This window comes from Polypterus senegalus, chromosome 8 (assembly GCF_016835505.1).
Source record: "Polypterus senegalus isolate Bchr_013 chromosome 8, ASM1683550v1, whole genome shotgun sequence".
Taxonomy (NCBI): domain Eukaryota; kingdom Metazoa; phylum Chordata; class Cladistia; order Polypteriformes; family Polypteridae; genus Polypterus; species Polypterus senegalus.
Genome location: NC_053161.1, coordinates 175,219,171 through 175,239,485, shown reverse-complemented (window position 1 = coordinate 175,239,485; position 20,315 = coordinate 175,219,171). Strand labels below are relative to the sequence as shown.

Genomic DNA, 20,315 nt, shown 5'->3' with positions numbered 1-20,315 from the left:
CCACCTCTTTCAACTTTCACAAACATATGCATTTTTAATATTTGGAAATAAATTGCTTAGAGATCTTTATATAGACAACATCTTTGCATCCCATAAACAATTACATTCCAAATTTAACTTTCCAGCTACACATTTCTTTCATTATAGTCAAATAAGGAACTTTGTTAAACAGAACTTGCCTGATTTTCCTCATCTCGCACTCTCCTCAAAGGTGGAAAAAATATTGCTCAATTTTGAGGACTTAAGACACCATTTCTGCAATATATGAAATTATTTTACAGTACCTCCCTTTCAAAGATCCAAGAGGACACTGGGAAAAAGATCTCTTAATCAATATATCAAAAAAGGAGTGGAAAGTAGCAATGCAGAGAATTCACTCGAGCTCCATATGCGCAAAGCATACAATTATACAACTTAAAATTATATATCGAGCACATCTGTCTCGACTAAGACTCTCCAAAATGTTTCCAGGGCATGATCCAACCTGTGAATGCTGCAACAAAGTCCCAGCCTCACTAGGTCACATGTTTTGGGCCTGCACCAAATTAACGTCATTCTGGACCAAAATTTATGATTACCTCTCAGACAGCCTTGGTGTCACAATCGCTCCTAATCCACTAACAGCTGCCTTGGGTGTTCATCCAGATGGGTTTGAAGTGGAGAAGGACAAACTGTGATTGCATTCGCTACACTTTTGGCACACAGACTTATTTTGCTAAATTGGAAGAATCCTAACTCTCCTCTTAAGTCAGTGGGAAACCAATGTTTTATACTATGTGGCGGGCCGCCGTGTCCCCTGCCCAGCCGGGACACCCCTTCTGCTTATGTTCTGGGGGAGCAACCATGGGCTCCTCAGTATCTCCCCTGGGACGCTTAGTGGCAGCCTCCCTGGTTGATGATGGTGCCTCAGTTTTCCATAGGGTTCCATGGGAGATGGAGTTCTCCACAACCCTGTGGGGATCTGGGGTGGATGCCAGGGGGATCGGCATGGATCGCTGAGCCCACCTTGTCTAATCTTCGGCCCAACCCGGGAGTGCAATTGGAAACAGGTGAGCAAGCACCGGGAGCACTTCCAGGAGGGCCATAAAAGGAACCAGCAGCCACCACTCCGGGCCAGAATCAGGAGGAAGAGGATGAGGTGCCTGGAAGGAGTGGTGGTGCCAGAGGAAGAGTGTAGTTTGTGACTTAATTGCTTTGGGACTGTGTTGTGGCTCGAGGGTTCACGGGGAAGACGTGCCCTCCAGCTGAAGATGAAAAATAAAAGTTGTGTGTTCCTTTTACACGTGCCTCTGTGCAAGTCTGTGCCAGGTCGGGCACTATATAGCGCCTTATTCACAACAATTTGAAATTGGAAAAAAACTAAAAATTCTCAGTTAGAGGAGCTGTACAGAACTTTCTCAAATCCTGGCAGGATCGAATCAATAATATTTTAGAAAAAGAAGCAACTCTCTCCGCATTTCTTTTTCTTCTCCATTCATCTCTATTGCCCTATTAAACTCATCAATTTAGATATGCTTACAAGCTTTATGTATTACTCTGTTGGCCATGCTCTCTCTCAGGGGTGAGGGTCGATTTGTTTTAAATCCTATATTTTTTTGTAAAAATTGATCTATTTGTATGAAATGATTACAATAAAATTAATAAAAAAAAGGAATAAATAGTAACCTAAAAGGTTTGGAGAGAAGGTATGGATTAAAAAATTCAAGGCTGATCAGCAGCCACATCAAGTCTGGTGGAGGCCATTACCATTAAAGAAGAGTCAACCAGTCTGTAAAAATAGGAGGGTCAAAGAGTGGACTGTAAATGTTCAGGACTGACAAAAAGTCATCCGATTGTTTGTGAGTTATTAGCTTAGGACAACTGTGGTGGTCTGTATTTGGAGCATAGTTGAAGATAAGACCACATTGTTAAGATGAATTAAAGCAGATATCTAGGGAATTCCAAAAGGTTCACAACCTTCTTTTGCAGCTGTACATTTGTATAGCAGTCGTTACCAAGGACATGTTTAGGACTTTTGCATGAAAAATTGCTAAACCTTACATAAACATTGATGAAATCTCAAACTACATTTAATCACACAATAAAATGGTATTTCCCATAAAACAAGACCAGACCTTTCAAGCCCATAAACCCCAAACCCTAAAACTTGCCCATTTTTTATTTTGCACTTACTTTTTCCAGACTTATCCATAGATGGTGGTAGATTTTCCTGAGCTCTAACAGATGTAGTTTTCTTAGTCCTCTTTGGTGTAGACTGTAATGATTCAGTCTTCACATTGACAGAAGCCTCTGGAGATGAACAGTGTCTGCTTTGAGAAGAGTCTAACCTGGTCACCACTCCATCTTGGCACCCACCATGAAGGTTTTCTTCTTTTACACTGTCCAGATTTGTATGGTTGTGTGCCTCAATACTGACAGACTTCTCTTCAGGTTGTTCTTTAATTCCAACTGCCTGCAGTTCACTGTTCTCCTCCTTGATGCTCAGACATTCCTGTTTAAGGTAGATGGACTCAAACTCACAGTCGTCCTCCTCCTTAATATCCATGATCTTTCTGTCCACACCACTGCTCTCCTGTTTCATATCCATTGAGATGTTCCAGAAAACATCAGCTTTTTCATTTTCTCTGTAAAAAGAACAGGAATTATCTTCAATAAAACTTAATCACTTAGATCTGAAGTCACGTGAATGTCATTTCACAACATCCTCTCTGTTAAGGTTTATGTAAAGATTGACCGTTCATAGCATGCCGACAGTAACACAGTACTCTTTATTTCAAATTATCAGTGGAGGGAAGATCCCACAGGCTGAAACAAGAACAATCTACTATGGGTAACCCTAAGAGGAGAAACCAGATAAGTAGAAACCAATTACTAACCTTCATGAATATTCTACTCAAAGAGGATCTTGATAAGAGGAGAGAGGGCAGGTGGTATGTAGAGATGGCCGTTATTTACCAACTCGGTACAAATACTGCAGTCTGAAAGCTGGTATTGATACCAAAGTCAAAAGACTCAGCATCGATCTAACACTACCTTACAAAGCTAAGTTAGATTTGTCAATGCATCTTTAGACCATGGGAGAATAAATATTATTATTAATAATAAAGGCAGAAACAGGGCCCACATGAAAACTGCACATGGGAAGCAAACTGGCTGAGGTTTAAACTCGCACTACTGGACCTGTGTGGCAGTAACACAGACTTTAAATTGTTAATAACTTCTTTAATACTCATTATCAGGCATTACCAGTTGAATTTTAGCACCAAAAGATATAAAATTGTGCAGTACAGTGGAATAGGATTAGGGAGAGAGAAAAAAAAAAATCCAATCCCACTCAATGCATGGAAATGCATGCCATTTAAACTGGATTAAGCAGTTTACAAAAACCGTATATTGGCACCAGCAGACCCACGTGACCCTGTAGCTAGGATATAGTGGGTTGGATACTGGATGGATACTATATGGATAAACAGTATGGAGGCTTCATCAAGTATTCAGAGACTTTTCATTTTCTGCACACTTGATTGTGTTGTAGGTTTAATTTTAAACAGATACATTTTACACTTTTTTCCCCCCCATCAATGTACACGTAATAACCCACAATGACAACATGAAAATACATTTTCAGAAAAGTTTAAAAACTGTTTTCTCTCATTTCAACAGTAGAAGTATTGATACTTCGTTGTTGCTCTTCAGATTTTGTTCAGGTGCATCCTATTTGCTTTCATTCTTCTTGAGATGTGTCTAGAACCTCATTGGAGTCCACCTGTGACAAACTGACTTGATTTGACATCGTTAAGTAAAGCACACGTGTACCTGTGTATGCAAGGACCCACAATTCAAACTGCACGGCACAATGAAACCTAAGCCAAGATGTCCAACAAACTCTCTGTAGACCTCTGCAATCAAATTGTGGTCAGACATAGATAAGGACAAGGGTATAAAAAACATTTCTAAAGCTGTGGGCATTTCCAGGTATACTCTGGCCTAAATAATTGTGAAATGGAAGAAGACTGGCAACACCATGATTTCACCTGGAATGTACAGTCCAGCCAAACAGAGCAACACTCCAAGATAGGCATTGGTCAAAGTCAAAGAATGAATGCAGTCAAATACAGAGATAACCTTGAGCAAAACCTGCTCCAGCGTACACACCACCTCAGACTGGGTAGGTGGCTTTCCTTTTAGTATGATAATGACAAAGTATACCACAAAGACAATGATACGCTGGCTTTGGGGCAAGTTTCCAAGTGTCCAAAAGTTGTTTAGCTAAAGACCACGCTTAAACCCCACAGAACATCTGTGGAGAGACCTGGCAGATTTGCAGATGCTTCCCATACAATCTAACGGAGCTTGAGAAGATATCAGGTCAGGTCAGGCTGGGAAGCAAGCACTTGTAGAGCATGTTGTCACACCAACAACATGACAAAACAGCTTGCAACCATTGTTGGCAACCCCCTGTTCAGTAGGGTCCTGCAACTGGTCCTCCAACACAATGCAACAAGTCTCTATGACGTAAGAGATGCTTGTACGTTCGGTAAAGGGGCTGAACATTCTATCCTACAGGTTAATTTTTAACCAAAAAAGAAACATAACCAATTTCATCATAAATATTTTGTCACCTTGAATAAAATTATCAGCCAAATAAATAAAAGTAAATGTAGTTGAGAGTTAGACCGCTATTTTAGGAGAAGTCCATTATTCAGCATGAATACAATTACCTGTTGATAATACATCCATTAACTCAGTTAATAACTCTGTAACTACAAGATATACTGTATGTATTTTTTTAAGATTTGGTACACTGTATTAATCCCAAAGCGATATTGTCTCCCCGCATGACCTTTATAGGACAGAGTGTGAGGTCGGCCATTATACAGCAAGAGCCCCTGAAGACAATTTCAGGTTAAGGGCCTCGCTCAAGTGTCCATCTGGCAGTAAAGAGATTTGAATCGGCATCCTACCAAATACTAGCACATGTAAGAGATGGATACCATCATTAGTAGAATAAAGTGGGTATGAACCAATCTATTATTAAATAAACTCAACTACACTCATAAGTTTGTAATCTCAACAAAAACAAATCATTTACTAAATCAACTGCTCTGTTAAGAATTCTTAACTTATTCTAAGTTTTGTATTCAATTTTCTCTGTGTAAGTTTCTCCGGTTTTACCCTATGTATTAAAAACTAAGAACCGTATGTCTCATATTTGTTATATCAATTATCATGTCATGTATTCTTGGCACCTGTACATTTTTTTAATAAAAAGTAAACGATCCTACACTACAGGTCTCGCACAAATAGTCAGAAGAATTCAAATACCTGTACACCCGAGCTCGTAACTCAATGGAAAATTAGGTCTAAACTCCATAGGAATAAAACGTAATTGTCTCTCTTAAGAGAGGTTCGGGTTATTGTGGGATTTATTAAAAAAAAAAATTATCGTAAAAGCGCTTGCCAGGTAATCGTTTGAGTATTTGTGCCGTTTTAAACGGAAACACAAGGAGGTTTAAGTTGGCTAATTGTTCTCATTTTCAGTTCCACCTTTAATCGAGGTACCCCAAACGGCTCTTTTTTGGCCAGATTTGTTCTTAGATACTGATCGGAGGAGATTGTGTGCGCGTTGGAACACAATGGCTGTACTGGTGCACTGCCCTCACGAGTGTATCTTTAAATTAACCGTGTGTTGCGGTGGGCGTTTTACTTACGTCTCTAAAAAAAAGCAAAGCGTGGTTTGACTATGAAATTGCCTTCACCTCAAGCTCAAAGAATTCGGGGATCCGACAGAACACGGACAGAAGATACGGCTAAGGATGGCGAAGTAGAATCAAATCTCGGCAACACAAAGTGGCGCGAGTCGTATACAGAAAACAATGAATGGCGAGTACCGAAGGACACACGGAAATGCAGTCGAGAACAATCTTTCACACTCTGTAGCGTAGCGTACCATAAATCGGAGATAAGTTAAAAGATAGAAACAAAATCCACATCAGAAAAATTAAGAATTCAAACTCGAATCACTTACCTTCTGCCTCTGGGTAACATGCTGTTGTGTGTGCGAGACTCAACCGTTTTGTTCCACTTCTCCAGTTCACTACTCACAAGTAAAAGATACGAAACGCACGTGCACGCCAGTTTTGTTTTCTTCTCTATTGTTGACGTCACATACGATGCTTGGTGAGAAGGGTATTGTTGCAGACCGGAAACATTATGGGCGGATCTGAAGGCGGGATAACTGTAAATGCAAGTGGATAGTATTGGCTAATTCAGAATTTCAACGAATGAGATTATTGTTACTCTATGACAATCAAAAACTCACCTGTCCAATTATCAGTGTTTCAAGTTGTTTATCAAGTGCAACTTTACTCAAACGTTTCACAGTTCGTGATCCCTACCTCTTTGAGGTTCCTCTTAAATAACCTGCCGTTGTACTAAGCGATGAAACTCCATTAAACGAAAGGAGATAAAAAAAAGTATCTGCGGCGATGAAACTTCATTAGATAAAAGAAGAAGAAGCGACGAAACTAATTGCTTGTATTTTTGACAATGGAAGTAAGTGTGCTACGAAATGAAAACGTTTGAAAGTTGCAGTTTTTTTCGTATTTGTAATAACTTTGTTTTGTTTGGTTATGTTTGTACTGTGAACCTTTACGTTTATATTAATATTCACTTTGGCTGCAATAATTGATTTATATTCAGGCTTGAAGTGGATCGGCACTCAACGGTACCGGCAACTCTTTAAATTCCACAAGGCGAGTTTCACAAGAACTTCTTGACTATGCCTGGAAAACGAAAAAAACACGTTTATAAACATCTAGGAAACGCTTGATCGGTTATTCTGTCGTGAAGTAGGCTTTTGATAAAGTTCAGACTGACTACAGTGGTGTACGATATTACCTTTTTTTCTTTTCAGTTTAGTTGGTTATTGGAGTAATGTGTCTGAATTGTAATACCAAACCTGTGATGTTTTGTTTTTGTACCGTCAATTTTAATAGAATTTCATGGTAGTTTTGTGCAGATGATGCCTGCCATATCTAAACTGTTGAAGACTTTCCTGCAGTGGGCAGTGCGCCACTAAATTATACGTGAGTCAGAGTCAGACTGACAGTCGCGATGTTCACGGAGCCTTTCAGTTTAATTACAAGTGACATTAATATTTTTTTCCTTTCAGCCAGCTTGCTACAAGAATATTTTCTGGAAATTGAAATTTACCTGATTTTTCATTAACATCCAAACACCCATTTTTTTAAACTTGTAATTCACTTGTAGTGTTTGACTTTCACGTGTCTTTTTTTTTTCCTTCTATTCCTAGGACATCCCTGCTGGTTCAGTAGACTGTGGAGTAGTCACGTTGATGGTATTTGAATATGAACTGTAAGCTTTATGAAACTTTACATTTGTGTTTTGGATTTCAATACTTTTTCACTTATCCTCTGTCGGTACTCTCTCTCTCTTATATATATCTCTAAGTCCATGGCAAGCAAGACGGAGCCCCGCCCACCAACAATTCGCGCGAGAGCGAAAGCATTTGCCAAGAACGTTTTCATTAATCAAGAACGAAAGTCGGAGGTTCGAAGACGATCAGATCCCGTCGTGGTTCCGACCATAAACGATGCCGACTGGCGATCCGGCGGCGTTATTTCCATGACCGTCCGGGCAGCCAACCGGGAAACCAAAGTCTTTGGATTCCGGGGTGGGAGTATGGCTGCAAAGCTGAAACTTAAAGGAACTGACGGAAGGGCACCATCAGGAGTGGAGCCTGCGGCTTAATTTGACTCAACACGGGAAACCTCACCCGGCCCGGATACAGAGAGGATTGACCGATTGATCGCTTTATCTCGATTCTGTGGATGGTGGTGCATGGCCGTTCTTACTTGGTGGAGCGATTTGTCTGGTTAATTCCGATAACGAGCGAGACTCCCTCCTGCTAAATAGTACAGCGACCCCCGAGCGGTCGACGTCCAACTTCTTGGAGGGACGCCATCCAGCCCCGTCCCTCGCTCTGGGAGGTGCGGGTGCGGCGGCGGTCCTCCAGTTTTCAGTCACGGACAATTTGTATGTTGCTTTCTACAAAGTTCCATCTTTTCATTCACTTACAGTCGTATTCTCAGACCCAGCCCGTTTGGACGTCTGTGCCTTTCAGGAAGTGTTCACCCATCACTACATAATTATGCGGCGTATGCTAGTAGCCTACTGTTTATCTGACTATAGAGGAACCCTTTGATTTTCCATCCATCCATCCATTATACAACCCGCTATATCCTAACTACAGGGTCACGGGGGTCTACTGGAGCTAATCCCACCCAACAGAGGTCGCAAGGCAGGAAACAAACCCCAGGCAGGGCGAGCGCACCCACAAACTAGGGACAATTTAGAATCGCTAATGCACCTAACCTGCATGTCTTTGGACTGTGGGAGGAAACCCATGCAGACAAGGGGAGAACATGCAAATTCCATGCAGGGAGGACCCGGGAAGCAAACCCGGGTCTCCTAACTACGAGGCAGCAGTGCCACCCCCTTTAATTTTACTGCCAGTCTTTTATAGACGCTGATAATATATTTTTCTTAATGTGTGGCATACCTTTAATTGTAGCATTCATCGAACGTGCCCTCCACTATTAATTACACCTCTTATAAAAATTTTAAAAATATGTAATTCTTGGTGAGGGCTTTTCTTCTCTGAATAAAATTGTTTCAATTACAAGTCAGATGTTTCTCATTTTTTAAGTGCAAAGTGATTTTTTTTTTTTGTAACCCTTCTTGCTAATTTTTCAAGGGGTGCCAGTAATAATGGAGAGTATTTTATATATCCTTTTTATCTTAGGATGACATGTCTGTGACTTGCATATTATTTTAGGTAGTGTCCAGATTGGGGTATTCATAATACTCAGAAATAATTGATGTATTCTAAAAAACTATTGAGATAGTAATTTTAACAGTTTGAATTCCAAAGTGTCCACTTTTATGAGAAAACGGGAGTGTTCAGACCAAAACCAGATAGCATGCACAAGGCAAACACTTCATGTGACAGTCTGATGTATTTATTTGTGTGTCCACCGTGTAGGAGAGCAGGCTGGCTGTGTGGCTGAAGAAGGGCAGCTGACTCAAGAATAAGGGGCTCAGGTTTATGAGGCTGCAGAGATCAGCAGGGCCTCCAGGAGGACTTGACATGAAAAACTGTTGGAGTTCATCATAAAGGGCCATGGAGCAGATGATCACTTGCTGGTAACTTAGCTCAGATAACAAGTAAAAGTTTATTATTGTAATCTAGTAGCAGAGAGCTGTGATGACTTTATAGCACCAAACTCTTGTATTTGCTTGTCCAACAGGCTGTTGTATCTCAAAGATGTCATCCAAATAATGATCATTAAAGATGACGATCCTGAAGTTCACCGGGTAATGACCTCTATACAGTAGAAGATGAGGAGCTGACAGATGGCTTCTATAACTACAAGATGAAGTTCTGTCAAGAGCTGTAGACACCTTTGAAATGATCAACAGAGTTCACGCATTCTGGATGTGCTGATGCCGAAGGCTCATTTGACTTCAGTGAATCTCTGAGTACAGAAAGTGTCTCCATGAGTAAGAAGCAGAAGGTCTGTTCATTGATGGACCAGCAGACGGTGAGTGGGATGTCATGTGGTGTTGGGAGCAGACGGTACTTTCTTTTTCTTTTCAGCACCAACATTCTGTTAATCAGAATACCATTATACTTTAGTGAATTTAGACAATAATATAAACTAAATACATAGAAATGTAAATATATGTTTAAAGTGAAATTTAAAATATGCATTAATACACTTTTAGTATTGGTAAAAGTAATTTTTTTTAAATTTTATTTTAAAGTGAGCAAAGAGTTTGACAAGCTGGAGCTTCAACTTTTGGAGAACAAAGACAGGCAGCAGCACTGAGGCTTTTCAACCTGTGATTCCATCTCAGCGCCTCCTCTATTAAACGAGTCACTTGCTTTATTTGTCTTTGGCCTTTTATATTTCTGAGTGTTAAACTGACTGTGCATAACTGAGTTGTGCACTATTGCTGTAAATAATAAAGGACAGTTTGTTGATTAACTTCTGTATATATGACATTCTTTGTATCTGTTTTAGCCAATTCATGCCATCTGGATTTTTTCTTTAATTTTTATAACAGCCTTTTACAGTTTTAATACTTTTTTAGAAGCAGGTTTGCTTGTGCACTTAGAATATTTTTTTTGTTGCTTGCATATATGAAGGTTTACTATTCTAAAACCATAACTCACTGCCAGAAACTTGTTATTCTAAGGTCTTGATATTAAGTGTGTGTCAGTGTTTATTTATATAAATATTTACTGTATGTGTATATAAAGCTGCTCACAAAAATTAAAGGAACACTTTGAAAACACATGAGATCTCTGGGAAAAAAATTCTGCTGGATATCTGGACTAATATGGTGTTTGTTAGTGATGAAAGGATGGAAATGAAAATGATCGACCTACAAAGGCCTGAATTTAAAGACAACCTGAAAATCAAGGAGAAAAAATGATGCAGCAGGCAAGTCCATTTTGCCAAAATTTCTTTGCAGCAACTCCAAATTGTACTCAGTAGTTTGTAAGGCTCCCACGTGCTTTTATGCATGCTTGACAACATCCTAAAGAGATAACGGATGATGTCCGAGAGGATCTCCTCCCAGATCTGGACCAGGGTATCACTGAGCCCCTGGACAGACTGAGGTGCAACCTGGTGGCGTCAGATTGACCGAAACATAATGTCTATTGGATTGAGTTCAGGTGAGTGAGCGTGTAGGTTAGTCAATGGTATCAATTTCTTCATCCTCTCACCACATGAGGCCGGGCATTGTCGTGCACCAGGAGGAACCAGCATAGAGTCTGACAATGGGTCAAAGGATTTCATTCTGATACCTAATAGCAGTCAAGGTGCCATTGTCTAGCCTGTAGAGGTCTGTATGTCCCTCCATGGATATGCCTCCCCAGACCATCTCTGACCCACCACCAAACCGGTCATGCTGAAGGATGTAACAGACAGCATAATGTTCTCCATGGCTTCTCCAGACCCTTTCACGTCTGTCACATGTGCTCAGGGTGAACCTGCTCTCATCTGTGAAAAGCACAGGTCGCCATTGGTGGACCTGCAAATTCTGATATTCTATGGCAAATGCCAATCGACCTCCACGGTGCCCACTAGAGGACGTAGAGCTCTCAGGCCACCCTCATGAAGGCTGTTTCTGATTCTTTGGTCCGAGCCATTCACACCAGTGGCCTGCTGGAGGTCATTTTGTAGGCTCTGGCAGTGCTCATCCTGGTCCTCCTTGGCCAAAGGAGCAGATACCGGTGGGTCCTGCTGATGGGTTAAGGACCTTCTACGAGGGGTCCTGTCCAGCTCTTCTAGACTAATTGCCTGTCTGTCTCCTGGAATCTCATCCATGCCAAATAGACTATGCTGGGAGACACAGCAAACCTTCTGGCAATGCCATGTGGTATTGATGTGCCATCCTGGAGAAGTTGGACTACCTGTGCAGGCTCTGTAGGGTCCAGGTATGGCCTCATGCCACCAATAGTCACGCTGACCGTAGACACATGCAAAACGAGTGACAAAACAGATGAGGAGGGAAAAATGTCAATGGCCTCCCTCCAGATGTTAAACCATTCATTCCTGTTTTGGGGGTCGTCTCTCTCATTGTTGAACCTCCGTGCAACAAAGCAGCTGAAACTGATGAACAAGCCCCTCTCCTACTTACCTGACCACATCAATAGCCCAGAAGTTTAATTGACTTGATACTATACTCTCATTAAAAAGGGTTCCTTTAATTTTTTGGACTGGCATATATATATTTCAATACAATCTCAAAGAAGTGATTCCTCTTAATTTGGCATAGCAGGCCTGATGCCTCGGTGCACAGGTCAACTGCAGCATCATCATCCTCTGTCATCTCAGATAGGATACTAAGGATTTGTTCTTGATTGTCCACAGTGCACCTTGTCACCTCACCTCATAGTGGCTTGTCCATCTGATCTCAAGCAGCCTTTTTAGACAAGGTGCATCGTGTTTATTGAGCACATAGTGGTGGTGAAAAAGTTGTAGAGTGAACTAGATAGGCTAAAAAATCTTTTTGCACACGGCTCACTCTGCATGGCATGCAGAACCACTAAGTGCAGTTGGTGGTTGTAGCAGTGGATGTATGGGACATATCCGTCAAGCCTCTTTTGGAGCAGAGCTTGTACACCACCTCTAACCCCACTCATCACAGAAGCCCCATCATAACACTGGCTAAGTATACTGTCAGCACTGTGGCCAGCATCAGAAAGGTATAACAGCATCTCAGAGGTGATGTACTCTGCATCAAGTTGTTGCAAGTCAAGCAACCCAATAAGATGCTCCTCTGGCATGGAATTTCTGACAAACCGTATTATCACAGACACATTTGCCACATTGCACCTATCCCTGGTCCCATCACTTTTGAGGCATAACCCTGCAGAATCAGCACTTTCATATTTTTTCCTGGCCTCTCCAAGCACCATGTCAGCCAGTGTTTGGATAATTTCATTTTGGATGTCCTTAGATGTCTATTTTGCATTTTTTGGGACACCCTTAGGAATGCTTGCTAGCTTCTCATCCTTCTCTAACATATATTCCATCAGTTTTAGAAAAATACCTGAAGCAATGTCATCATCATTACCCGCTGCATTATGTCTCAAGGTTTCTGCAGTCCCACGGACCCCCAACTCATTTACAAAGAGAAACCTTATAGCACTGCCAATACTTACAGTAGTAGTACTCTCATAGTAATGTTTTTTTTTCAAGTTGTGTTTTACCAACCAACATTGAATCCACAGTCCCCCCTCTGGCCTCTCTGCTTTTATGCTCAGTCCAGATGGTTGAAGCATGCACATGGTTGTGGCTGGACACATGTCTCTGTAGCCCCTTGTATCGATCAAGTACTGCTTTCCAGTTGTTAAAACCAGTTAAGGTAAAAACTACATCCCTCTCATTAATAGTGCTGCCATATTTCCGACAGGGGAAACAGAAGCATGCATCCCGCACAACAGAGTACTCCAGCCATGGTCGTGTGCAGTACCAAGCAGGACTGAATGATCTTAATGTTGTACTACCAAATATACGTTTGGGGTAACTACCCAGTACTGGCTGGGATGGTGTATTACCATTTAAGTCACTGGGTAGCTGAGCGGGTTGCTTTGGGGCAGCAATTGTTGCAGAGGTGCAGGAGAACCAGTGCCTGCTGATGCCACAGGAGTAGACATGCTAGCTGCTGTCTCTGATGTACCAGCAGCAGAATCATTGCTACTGCTATTGGTACAGGCAGGGGCAGCAACACACTTTTTAAAGGCTTGGAAAAAAGGATGTATCTCACAGCATTAACCTTCCCTTTGTGAGCTGCTGGAAGCTGGGGTGGAAAGTGAATAATCTTTACTAAAATCGCTGTGATTACATCAGCATATGAAACAAGAAAACTGTTGAGTGCAGAGTTGAAAGCTGGGGCGAAGCATTGTTTTGGGTCTGACAGACAGACACAGGTCCTCCAGTCGGCTCTACAGTATGCAGCAGACAGGCTCACAGTGGTGCTTGTGGGATCGAGAAAGAAACACTTCTCTACCAGACTGAAACTGTGAGAAGAACAATTGACTAGTCCCCCATTGACTGTACAAATATTGATGGATTTTTTAGTTGTTAATAGTCTCACGGGTCGCTATGATTTTGACGACAGAGGTTTGCTGCTTCCTCAAAGCCTCCCGCCATTGCGCAGCTTATTTTGCTCTACCCTGCCTACTGAGAAACCTGACACCGGGTCATTTGCATACTAACAGTGATTGGATGTTAAGCTGGGGGGAGGGTGAGTGGTGGATCTCTGCAGAGTGCTGTGTGAGCTGCGCAGAGCACAAAGGGAAAGAGCGAACAAGACGTGAAACCTATCATCTCATTTGTGCCTTTTCCTGTGGATTTTTCAGCTACTGTAGTAAATCTTGTTCATATTTAATTTGTGGGTAATCTATTACTTTCTTTCTCAACTTCTAAAAGTTTGATTTAAGGGGGCAGGACGTTTGTTTAAGGGGGCATTGCCCCCTCTTGCCCCAGCGTAGAGCCGGCCCCGTTAAAATGTCGGAATTTTGGCAACGAAAATTTGAAAATCTCCATATCCTTATCATTGGTACAAATTGAAAGCCGTACACCAATCAGTATTTGCAGAAGTAATGCAAACAGTTTTTCCCCAGAACCTTCACTTCCATTCCGGTAGTAAACAGTGCAGTGTCACAAACTCGACTGAGAGACATAGCAAGGTTTGGGGCAGCCATCCGTATATTTCCTGGCTGCAAAATTTGCAAAATGATAGCACTGATATGCACGATTCAGAATCCAAAATAGAACTGAGGGTATAGGGGAAAGGTGGCGGCTTTTAAAGGCCAATATAGGAAATGACATCAGAGGGGTCGGAACCGGAAGGGTCTTCATCCATAGGCTCGGGTCCGGAAGTGACGGTGAACAGGTCGGAAGCTGACTTTCCCGTGAAGTCTGCAGAAAAGCGAGACAAAAAAAGAGTTGGTGCACTCTGCTACGTCCTGACCTGGCTCAGAATTATCCTCATTCAAGCCCTTTAGCTGCCACTCATGCGCACGGGTGTGACATCAGATATTGACGAGAATAATCGACGTCTGTCCAACTTGGTTTTTTCACTTTATATTTTGAATTCAGTTTTATCTTCTTGGAGAGTAGACAGTTCATTATAAATGTTGTTCCTTTCCTTAATTATTTGTGATCCTAACTCACCATAACTAAGTGAATTTATTCAAAATTGAAATTACAGTTTCACGTTATCTATGCGAGATCTTATTTTCGATTCTTCTTTCAGCAGCTTGGTTAAACAAGAAATTTCATACATCCAGGTACAAGCCGTCATATTTAAGCACAAGGAAGTACTGCTTTGTAAAATTTGAATAGAAAATACTGTTATTATGGTTCTCCCTGCGTGGAGTTTGCGTTTTCTCCCCGTGTCTGCGTGGGTTTCCTCCTACAGTCCAAAGACATGCAGGTTAGGTGCATTGGTGATCCTAAATTGTCCTTAGTGTGTGTGTGTGTGTGCCCTGCGGTGGGCTGGCGCCCTGCCCAGGGTTTGTTTCCTGCCTTGCACCCTGTGTTGGCTGGGATTGGCTCCAGCAGACCGTTACCCTATAGTTAGGATATAGTGGGTTGGATAATGAATAGATGGATGAATACTGTTATTACCACCCATTGTTCCAAAATGGATTTATAATTATAAATGAACAAGAGGGCTTCGCTCACCAACTCCCCTTCCTGCACTACACACCAGCAACATCGTTTTTCTGCCGCTTGCGTATGTGGATTTCACTTTCATCAAACAACAAAACTTTTAATTCTCGTGGATTGGCCTCTTCATTGGGACGAAACACTACTTCTCCCTGATGGCAACATGAATTAGATGATCTACATGTCTCCGACTTATAGTTTAAAGCCAAACAATATCTACATACTTCTGTCATATCACCTATGGCCATATTTTCGCTTTTACCTTTTCATCAATATCTCATTGTATTTTAATTCTGTGTTTGGAATTATACCGTGACAATGCGACGTATAACTGACCGTGAGTGAATATCGTTTCTTTCTAGCTACACAATCTGCATCTGACAATAGCATTCACACAAATGAGAAGTGATTGAACTGTGTGCGTGGTTGTAGATGTTGTAGATTTGTTCAGGACTTTTCCAAATTTCATTGCATAAGCTCTGGTCTCGCGAGGCATGAAATTTTCTCTTAATGGGATTTCACTTTCACCAAACAACAAATCTTCTAATTCTTGCAGATACGCCTCTTCATTGGGAAGAAACACTACTGATGACAACACGAATTAGAATGTCTACATGTCTCGGACTTAAAAGTTTAAATCTGAACAATATATTCAATCTCTTTTCACTGTTTCGTTATTTCACAGAGTAATAATTTCCATTTGTTATTGCTAATGTGATCTTTACTATCATTTTTTGAGACTTTCGAATTTTCATACTTTCACTGTCTCTAACCTGCTCTGCCTGTGTATCGCCCCACTTTTGAATTCTTTACAACGTTCTACTTTGTCATCTACTCTTTGTCTTTTATTTCCATCCCCCGGCCTGGTTAAATCTCTTGGCACAAAGTCTTGTCTCATGGAACGTGAAAGTGTCTCTCTGAGAAAGTCACGTCTCATCTCGTCTCTCTTCCCAAGATTTTTCAATTATAACTAGCCAACCTGCAGCGTAGCATACGCAGCATATAATTATTTATTGATGGGTAAACACTTCCTGAATGACACATTTGTCCAAATGGGGAGGGTTTGAGGATACAACTATCAGTGAATGAAAAGATGGAACTCTGGAGAGAGCAACATACAATTGTCCGTGAGTGAAAACAGGAATTTGGCAGATACAGGCATATTTTTTTGAAAATTTGTCCTTGTGTCTTATTAATAGTCATTGCAAACACCAATCTAACAGGAAATTGTCTGCGTGTAAAAGTAAAAGGCAAATTAGAATCTGACAGGGTCAGGGAAATCCGGGGAATAAGGACAATTTGTGAGGTAGCAGACGTGATAGTCTTAAACTCCAGTACATTGCGGTGAATGCTGGTAACAGAAAGTCTAGTGCCATTACAGAGACCTTTTGCTGGCATGAGGTTCCTGAAAAGCATGATGACTGAACCAATTATAGTTTTTAACACTCTTTGAAAAGAGACTCCCGCCCCACCGGGCTGATTGGTTAGGAAAACTGTCAAGAGCATTTTGATGGATGTCTTTTATTCGGGTCTGTGAAAGGTACTTCGGCATAAAAAAACCTAAGGTCTCGGGGAGTATGGTCGCTGTGAATAGTGAATACAGAAAAGAGAATACAGAACACACGCCGCACTCGTCCTATCTCTTTTGAAAAACCAAGGTGAATTTTGAACATCATGTCCGGTTAATACTGCGGACACGGGCGCTAGATCTCCGTCATATGGACCATTACAAGATCCATAGCACCCGCAGGAAGTTGGACAATAAAGTGCAGATCCTTTAGTATTTATTTTGGTCATATTCTAAAATATCTTAGATTATATCTATTTAGTTAGCATGTCGGCACCGTTCATTTTCAATATAGGTGGTATATTTCCCTGACCAGGGACTTCATGTCAAAAGGTTAAAATAAAACAGAGATCCGAGATACTCTTTGTCAGCCCTTGCATTCTGATTCTTAAAGCTCTGTCAAACTATTGCTTATTTCAAAGCAAAATGCCACCAATCATTTTGTTTATAACTAAATTAAATAAACCTTATAAATAGATCCTGGTGCTTGATAATACTTAACCCTAATTGATATCATTAAATGATATTTCTGTGTTTTATTACAATACAATACAGTTTATTTTTGTATAGCCCAAAATTACACAGGAAGTGCCGCAATGGGCTTTAACAGGCCCTGCCTTTTGACAGCCCCCCAGCCTTGACTCTCTGAGAAGACAAGGAAAAACTCCCAATAAAACCTTGTAGGAAAATGGAAGAAACCTCGGGAAAGGCAGTTCAAAGAGAGACCCCTTTCCAGGTAGGTTGGGCATGCAGTGGGTGTCAAAAGTAGGGGGTCAATACAATACAATATACACAACAGAACAATTCCTTAAGACAGCATAATAATAAAAATTTTTTTAGAAGTACGGTTTCACAGTAGATGATATGACATAATTAGGTTTGGATATTTTTAGAGTCCTGGAGACCTCATCCATCTAGCTGCCTCCCCATTTGGCCATGCCACGGCTGAAACGTTGCTCCGATGAAAGGACCCCTCTTTCCCATGATTCCTGTGATCCTCCATCAAGGATGACTTTACCATAGGCAGGCAAACAACTTGGCAGGTGGGTCGTGGCACCAATGGCCACATTTGGGTACCGAGAAAAGAAACAGAATAGGTGAGGGTTAGTATTCAAATATAATTATCATGTTACTTATGTTATAGTGCTAATGACTAACAACAGAGATGCAGTATGTACAGTTAATCAGCAGCTCTAGTCAGGATATGCTAAACTGAAGTAGTGAGTCTTCAGCCGGGATTTAAAGGCTGAGACTGAAGGGGCATCTCTTATGGAAGCAGGAAGACCATTCCACAGTTTAGGGGCCCTGTAACTAAAAGCTCGACCTCCCACTGTTATTTTATTAATCCTTGGAATCCTAAGCAGACCGGCATCTTGAGATCTTAATGTGCGCTCAGGTTTGTAAGTCATGATAAGTTCAGACAAGTAAGCGGACCTTGGCCATTTAATGCTTTATATGTTAAAAGGAGGATTTTGAAATCTGCCCTAAACTTAACTGGGAGCCAGTGTAAAGATTTAAGAACTGGGGTTATGTGTTCATATTTTCTTGTTCTTGTAATAATTCTTGCAGCGCATTTTGGATTAACTGGAGGCTGTATAGAGAACAGTTTGAACAGCCAGTGAACACCGCATTGCAGTAGTCAATCCTACTAGAGATAAATGCATGAATTAATTTCTCACAATCCTGTTTATTTAGAAAGCGCCTTAATTTCCTAATATTTTTAAGATGGAAAAACATGTTTTGGACGACTTTGTAATATGCTTTAAATGACATGCTAGAGTCAAAGATAACTCCTAGATTGCGGGCTGATTCAGTAAAATTAATTGGGATTCCAACTGAGTTAAATGACGACAAAATATTGCTGTGATCAGCGTCATTCCCTCCAACAATTAACATCTCTGTTTTATCTGTATTTAAAGACAAGTAGTTCTCATTCATCCATTCCTTTAATTCACTAACACAACTAATTAAAGACAACATCGGAGAAACTTCATTTGATTTAAATGAAAGGTATAACTGGGTGTCATCTGCATACGAGTGAAAATTAACATTATGTTTCCTAATGAGAGATCCCAGTGGAAGCATGTAAAGTGAAAACAGTAAAGGTCCCAGTACTGAGCCCTGCGGACACCATATTGAACTTCTGTGTATAATGATGGAGTACTGTCAGCACATTTCTGTACATACTGGAATCGATTTGATAAATAAGAACTGAACCAAGCGAGCACGGGCCTGTAAGCCCAACATCGTTTTCTAGCCTGTGCAGTAAAATAGAATGGTCAATGGTGTCAAATGCTGCACTTAAGTCCAACAACATAATTACAGTGGAATTTCCTTCATCAGAGGATATCAGAATGTCATTTACAACCCGTGTTAGTGCCGTTTCTGTACTATGACCAGTGCGAAAGCCAGACTGGAATTTCTCAAATAAATTGTAATGCGTAAGGTGTGACTGAAGCTGACTGGCGACTACTTTCTCTAGTATTTTAGAGAGAAATGGTAAATTTGAAATAGGCCTATAGTTATTTAGTATGTGTGGGTCTAGGTCTGACTTTTTAAGTAAAGGTTTAATGACTGACACTTTTAGTGCATCAGGTACGTGCCATGCAGTAATGAACTATTGATAATGTTAGAATAGGGCTGCAAGAACATCCATTGCACTTTTACTAGTTTTGTTGGCACTGGATCTAGGGAACAAGTAGTGGGCTTCATTTTAGTAATTAAAGTTAAGACTTCCTGTGAGTTACAGGATTAAAATTATTAAAGTGCTGAATGCAATGTGACAGGGTCTGCTAAGCTAGTATTTGGTTTGTACTGTGATGCTGAGATCTGGGATCTTATATTTTTAATTTTCTCATTGAAGAAGTTCATAAAGTCTGTACTGCTAATATCTGTTGGTATTTTGCACTGTTGATCTGAATTCCCATTTGTTAATTTAGCCACTGCTCTAAAAAGTACCCTAGGATTTTTATTATTGCTATCTATTAATGTAGAATAGTATTCTGAGCGAGCTTTAAAGAGGGCCTTTTTATATTTATTAACACTCTCTGTCCATGCAATTTGAAAGACATGTAGCTTTGTTGTTCTCCATCTGCTCCAGTTTTCGACACTCTAATTTAAGAGCTCGAGTATTTTCATTAAACCAGGGAGAGTTTCTATGTGCTTTGATCACTTTTGTTTTAGGGGAGCCACTGTGTCCAGAGCATCTCTCAAGGTCACATTATAATGTGATATTAGCTGATCTAAATTGTTTTCCACGTTTACATTTGATGTTAACTGATCTAAATGGTTTTCCACAATTACACTCGACTTACTCAAGGTATCTATAAATTTTGAAGCAGAATTACAATCTAGATGTCGCACTGTCTTTGTTTTAATCTGTGAGTGCTGGCATGGGCAGAACTAAATCAAACGTAATTAAGAAGTGATCGGAAATAACTACATTTAATGGAGTAATATTTAAATTTTGA

The 20,315-nt window shown here is 40.7% G+C and overlaps 1 pseudogene; it reads right to left on the bottom strand.

Annotated features, from left to right (window-relative positions):
- LOC120534718 overlaps nt 1-20,315 on the bottom strand; it is a 278,943-nt pseudogene that overhangs the window by 235,931 nt on the left and 22,697 nt on the right.